The sequence below is a fragment of the Onychomys torridus genome, chromosome 9 (genome assembly GCF_903995425.1).
Source record: "Onychomys torridus chromosome 9, mOncTor1.1, whole genome shotgun sequence".
NCBI lineage: Eukaryota > Metazoa > Chordata > Mammalia > Rodentia > Cricetidae > Onychomys > Onychomys torridus.
The window spans coordinates 95,655,385-95,662,216 of record NC_050451.1 but is presented as its reverse complement, the minus strand read 5'-3'; the positions used below and the strand labels follow the sequence as shown (position 1 = coordinate 95,662,216).

Below are 6,832 nucleotides of genomic sequence, written 5' to 3'. Positions count from 1 at the left end.
TGAGATCAAGGGGGGAAGGCCAAGCTTTGTTAATAAACATAGAAGTCAAGCAGTGGTAGAACACACTGTTAATCAAATCACATGGCAGGCAAGATTTCTGTGTGTTCAAGGACACACTAGGGAACAGCCAAGCATGGTAATATATGCCTTTAATCCCAGTACCAACCATGGATACCTGCAGGTCTGTACAGACAGGCAGTAACAAGGAAGTGAGGTATCTGGGCTAAGAGCCAATGAGATCGCAGAAAAGCAAGGCAATAAAGGCACAGGTTAGACAGGAAGGAGCTCCCTTTTTGGTAGCTGCAGAGCTGGAGAGGTAAGGTTGGTGCTATCACTCTTTCCCTGATCTCTAAGGCTTTCACCCCTATATTTGGCTCTGTGTTTTTTGTTTAATAAGGACATTTAGAAATTCATCCACAAAGGTGAGGATGAGACTAGGGGATTGGATCTAGGGGAAAAGAGAGAGAGAGAAAGAGAGAGAGAGAGAGAGGAGAGAGGAAAAAAAGAGAAGAAAAAGGCACAGCTTTTTACAGAGTTGCTGCAGCTCATCCAGCAGTACTAAATAATAATAGTAGTAGTAGTAATAATAATAATAATAATAATAATAATAAGTATAAGTATAAGTATAAGTATAATAAGTATAGTAATAATAAACATAAGTAAAAAAAAAAACACATATGCTTCCTATAGCTAGAAAGGTTTAATTCAGTTCTCAGTCACACAGCTCTGGCAAGGCAGTGAGGTTTAGGCCTGGATTTCAGGACCTGAGAAGCAGGCAGAGCCAGCCAATAGAGCAGCATGGAGGATCAATCTGTAGCTTAGCAGTTTAAAGTTTTCTCACACAGTCAAAAAAGACTACCCATATGCAGTAAAAGAGGTCCAGACAGAAAAAAGCACTAAACAGGTTCCAGTGTGTCTTACAATGTAGGTAGGCTTAAGAAAGAAAGGGAAAGAGTGTGGACAGTCATAGAAAGAAAGAAATAGTTAAAAAATAATAAAATAATGTCTTTAAAGAGAGAAGTAAAATAGTTAAAAATAGAGTTGGGAAATACACATGGAGTGTGGATCCTGTATGTTATTGTTGATTTTGAATTTTTTTGAATGCTCATAAGCAAAAGACAGCCACTAAGACACATGGGACTGTGAACAAGACTGCAAAACTGAACCAATCTAGATACTTTAGGACTATCTTAACTTAAAATATAAGTCAAAAAGCATATTTTTCAAATGCAAATAAAAAATGTTTTGGAGTTTTGTTCCTAGAGAAGAAAAGTGGTTGTGGATTCATTCAAGAATGAGATGGACCAGGTTTGATCAGGGAAGACCTCCTGAGCCTTGATAAGTGATATATATCAGCAAAGGTTACTGCTGATCTGACTAGGACTTGGTCATTTTCTCAAAGTTTCTCAGGAACCCTAAAGATACTTTATCCACAGACAGCAAGAAGCAGTCTGCAGAACATGATGCCTACATTCTCAAATTGGGGTGTGGGTGTAGATGTAACCGTCTTGTTAAATAAGAAATACAGATGCAATTGCAGAGTTAAAAGCCATGAGGTCAGAGCATGAGCTGAAAACCGTACCCTTCACTGCTTCTGCTGTCTTTCCTCTCCACAAGAGAGCTACTTCTGTGTGTTTTTTCTTTTTATAGACTTTCTGTTCTGCTTTCTCATTGGTTGTAAACCCAACCAAATGTCACTGCCTGTCTGTACAGACCTCCAGGTCTTCTATGGTTGGTATTGAGATTAAAGATGTGTGTTGCCATGCTGTGCTGTGGATATCGCTCTGTGTAAATAAAGTTCTGATTGGCCAGTGGCCAGGCAGGAAGTACAGGCGGGACAAGAGAGAAGAGAATTCTGGGAAGTAGGAGGCTGGGGAGAGACACCGCCAGCTGCCGCCATGAGAAGCAACATGTAAAGACACTGGTAAGCCACAAGCCATGTGGCAAAGTATAGACTAATAGAAATGGGTTAATTTAAGATAGAAAAGGTAGATAACAAGCAGCCTGCCACGGCCATACAGTTTGTAAACAATGTAAGTTTCTGTGTGCTTTCTTGGTTGGGTCTGAGCGACTGTGGGACTGGCGGGTAAGAGAGATTTGACTGGGCCAGGCAGGAAAACTCTAACTACAGGCGCTGCCGGCCGCAGGGTCCTCTCAGTGCAGGCGCCGCAGCTGCCGGGTCTCTCCAGTTGGTGGACGCGCCCCGCCCGCGCAACCGCTGCACCCAGGCCTCTGCTGCATCGCGCCATGGAGGCCCCCAGCACCCGGCGGCCGCTGCTCCTGTTGCTTCTGGCAGGCCTTGCCCAAGGTGCCTCAGCATTGTTTGTGGTGAAAGACAGCAATGGTACAGCTTGTATAATGGCCAACTTCTCTGCCTTCTTCCGGACCGCCTACGAAACTGAACTTGGTTCTCAGAACGCTACCTTTTCCCTGCCACCCTCTGCAGAAGTACTGAACAGTAACAGTTCTTGTGGTAGTGAAAATGCTTCTGAACCCAGCCTCATGATTGCTTTTGGAAGCGGATATTCACTGATGCTCAGCTTCACAAGAAATGAAACACGTTACTGTGTCCAGCACATGCATTTTACTTACAACTTGTCAGACACACAATATTTCACCAATGCCAGCACCAAGGGGATCCACTCTGTGGACTCCATAACTGACATCAAGGCAGACATCAACAAAACATACCGATGTTTGAGTGCTGTCCAGATCCACATGGGCAATGTGACTGTCACACTCCACGATGCCACTATCCAGGCCTACCTGTCAAATAACAACTTCAGCAAGGAAGAGACACGCTGCACACAGGATGGACCTTCTCCAACCACTGGGCCGCCCAGCCCCTCACCGCCGCCCAGCCCCTCGCCACCACTTGTGCCCACAAACCCCACTGTGACTAAATACAATGTGACTGGTGAAAACGGAACCTGCCTGCTTGCCTCTATGGCACTGCAGATGAACATCACCTACTTCAAGAAGGACAACATGACTGTGACCAGAGCATTCAACATCAGTCCAAATGACACAGCTCATGGGACCTGCAGTCTCCATGTGGTGACCCTAAGAGAGAGTGGAGAACAAGAACAGTGTCCTGGAACTCAAGTTTGGGATGAATGCCAGTTCTAGCCTGTTTTTCCTACAAGAAGTCCAGTTGAACATGACTCTTCCCGATGCCACAGAGCCCACATTCACCGCCTCCAACCATTCGCTGAGAGCTCTTCAGGCTACGCTCGGGAACTCCTACAAGTAAAGAGCACATCTACGTCAGTAAGGCGTTTTCCCTTAATGTTTTCAGTGTCCAGGTCCAGGCTTTCAAGGTGGAAAGTGACAGGTTTGGGTCTGTGGAAGAGTGTGTGCAGGATGGCAACAACATGCTGATCCCCATTGCCGTTGGCGGAGCCCTGGCAGGGCTGGTCCTCATCATCCTCATCACCTACCTCATCGGCAGGAAGAGGAGTCACGCTGGCTACCAGACCATCTAGCCTGGGGAGGGGCGGGGGTGCAGACGCACAGGGGCCTGTTCTTATGTCCCCCAGCTTAGATAGGTGTGGAAGGGAGGGAGGCACACTTGCTGGCAAACTGTTTTCAAATCTGCTTTATAAATGTGAAGTTCATCTTGCAACATTTACTATGCACAGAGGAATAACTATTGAGATGACGGTGTTAATTTTGCTAACTGGGTTAAATATTTTGCTAACTAGTTAATGTTAATGTTACCAAAGTAGAGCTCTAAGAAAGAGAACAAGAAGCCTTTTCAGAATTGCACGGGCTCCCCCATTTGACTTGTTAAGCTTTGGTGTTTGGTTTCTTCATTCTTTTACTCAGATTTAAGCCTTACAAAGGGAATCTCTGGTCCGGACACTTGGGCCTGGTGAGGGCGGCTGATTGTTAGGCTGCACACTGTAGATGCTAGAAGGGAAGAAGAGCAGGGAAGCTCTGCCATAGAGGCATGCACAGGGTCAACCTCTGGACACTTGGCTTGGGATGCCTGGCCTGGGGGCCAGAGTCGGGCATCTGGCTGGGGCACAACACCAGTGTTTCTGTGTTCTGCCACCCATGAGCTGGCTGTTTCTGTCAACTCACATTTTTTTTTTTTGAAGCTGCTTGCATGCATTTCTTGTTTTTATTTTTTATTAGGTAGTATTATTTCCTTCTTGGGTCTCTGAGGGAGTTGAAGATCAGTTAGTTATAGTTAAGGATTTCAGAACAACTCACTAAGAGCTGTAAGTGTATAAATTTGAAAGACGTTATAAGACAGTTCTGTTAGCTATATAAGTTAGGATAAAAAGTGAATCAGGTACATTCTGGACTTACCAAAATAGGCTAGATAATGGAATTATTTTCTCTGAATTTGTCAAATACAAATGGACTAGACATTGTTTAGGTATTTATTGTTTGTATATATGGTATATATAGTTATGTACTTTTATATATAGTTTTTCTTATATTAGTTATAACTTTTTCCTTTTTTTTATTAAAATAGAAAAGGGGAAATATAGTGATACTTTATTTGTATTGAAATGTGATTTTATTTGTATGTCAATAAAGTTGCCTTGAGTTCAGAGCAAGCCAGAGCAGAAGCCAAGCAGTAGTGGGGCACGCCTTTAATCCCAGCACTTGGGAGGCAGAGCTAGGCGGATCTCTGTGTGTTCAAGGACACAGCCAGCATGGCAGACACACGCCTTTAATCTCAATACCAACCATAGACGACCTGGAGGTCTGTACAAACAGGCAGTGACAAGGAGGTCATGTGGCTGGGTTTACAACCAATGAGAAAACAGAACAGAAAGTCTTTAAATAGACAGGACACACAGAAGTAGGTCTCTTGCAGAGAGGAGGAACCGCAGAAGCAGTGAAGGGTAAGGTTTTCCGCTTTTGCTCTGACCTCTTGGTTTTTAACTCTGCAATTGGTTCTGTGTTTCTTATTTAACAAGCTGGTTATATCTACAATGCTGGCTGTATCCTTGAACACACAGAGATCCTGCCTAGCTCTGCCTCCCAAGTGCTGGGATTAAAGGCTTGCACCACCACCACCCAGCTTCTGCTATGGCTTGCTCTGACCCCAACGCAACTTTATTCATATATAAATAAAATCACGTTTTACAAATAAAGTATCATCACATGTGGGAGACTTTTGGTTATTTGGTAGGTTATGGATGTTTGCTATAATTTAAATGAGTATAGAAATATCGAATAAAATAAAAATATTAATATCAGATATTTGGCATTGGCATAGATTTTGGTATATTTATACAACTTTAAAGTTAATTTTGTTTCACTGTATATACATTCATTCCTACTCATTTGGTATATTGTACTTATGCAGTTGTTTTAAAAATGTAATGTTTAAGTAAGAAATGAGGTTAGAAGTTAATGTACAATAATTAAACTTTTAGTCACATTAGGTATGTTTTCAAGGTTAATAGGTATGTTTTAGATTAAATGGTTTTGAAAAACTTCAAAGACCTACAGAATATAGCATTTAAAATGTTTTATTAACTTAAGCTTTTTCATGGCAATGAGACATATGTGTTCCTGGCAGTACCAATTTACTTTATAAAAGGATAATGGGCATCAAAGAAACTCCATAGGAGTTTGCTTTCATTGTGGCTAGGTTAGTCATTTGGGCGAGAAACTGCTTTTGTCTTGATTATTTGACAGTTTACTGTGTAAATTGGACATGCAGGACCCATAGAAAAGTGACTGCTGATCTCTGCCAAAACAAGCAGGACAACCCTTCAAAAGTTTTGCTTCCCAGAAGAGTCTGACAGACATTCTGCAGGACAGAGAGGAAAGTGACTGGAGAACTTTGCCAATACGAGGCAGGACATTCATAAGAAAGAGAAAGTCTCCATGTGTATTTATCTGAGAGCTTGGTTGTGGCGTCCGCGAAAGAGTAAAACAACCAACAGCAAGAAAATGTTCTCTACATGTAGCCATCAGCAATGTTGAGTCATCACAGACAGCATTTTTAAAGACAAGGTAAAAGGTGAAGAGCAGCCAGGGAATAGGTTTATGGCATGAAGTCCTTCCAGTGAAGTGGTATACAGGACTATCAGGAATGTTTTTCTGGGTGAGGTTGTTTGGTGAAGAACAACACCATGATACAGCCTTGAAAGCATTGCTCAGTAGAGTCATATGAGTGGATCATTGTATTTTTCAGGAGCTTTAAATAAATGTCTATGTGACACAATGTGTATAATACAGTAAGTATCTAAAAAGAGTTGTAGGTATCAGTTAAAATTGTTAAAATGAGAATGCATGCTTGAAGACTATTTTCTGGAACCATGAGATAGACAAAAAATGTGTGGGGATTCTGTATAAGAATATATCAAATATGTATAAATTTCATGAATGAACCATTTGTCAACAATTTATTAAGTATGCGAAGTGATACAAAATTATAATAACAAGTTCTGTTTTAAAAAACTGGAATTGTAACAAAAAAAGATCAACATTGTAACATTTGAAGATTTTTTTTTCTTTTTTTCTTTTTTCTTTTCCTTTTTTTAGATTGGGAAGCCCTACTTTTTTCTAGCTTGTCTTGAATTGATAGTCTTGTCTTCACAAGACTAATGAGAAGAAAACAATAAAAACTTTAAAAAATTATATTGGGCTGGGAAATATCTCATTGGAAATTGTGCTGCATGGTCCAGATTTTGGGTTATAACCTCAAAACTTCTAATTGTTTATAATATTATGTATAAAGACCTAATAAGTAATTAATTGCTTTACAAATGAATGTTTTCTAGAATCCTATTGAAATGAGGAGGAAATTACACATTATGAGCTATCTTTACAAAATGTCTTAAATTTTAATGAATTTTTT

General features: G+C 41.1%; 1 pseudogene; it reads left to right on the top strand.

Annotated features, from left to right (window-relative positions):
• Positions 1-2,247: 2,247 nt before the first annotated feature.
• Positions 2,248-3,919, top strand: LOC118591273 (annotated as a pseudogene).
• The last annotated feature ends 2,913 nt before the right edge of the window (positions 3,920-6,832 follow it).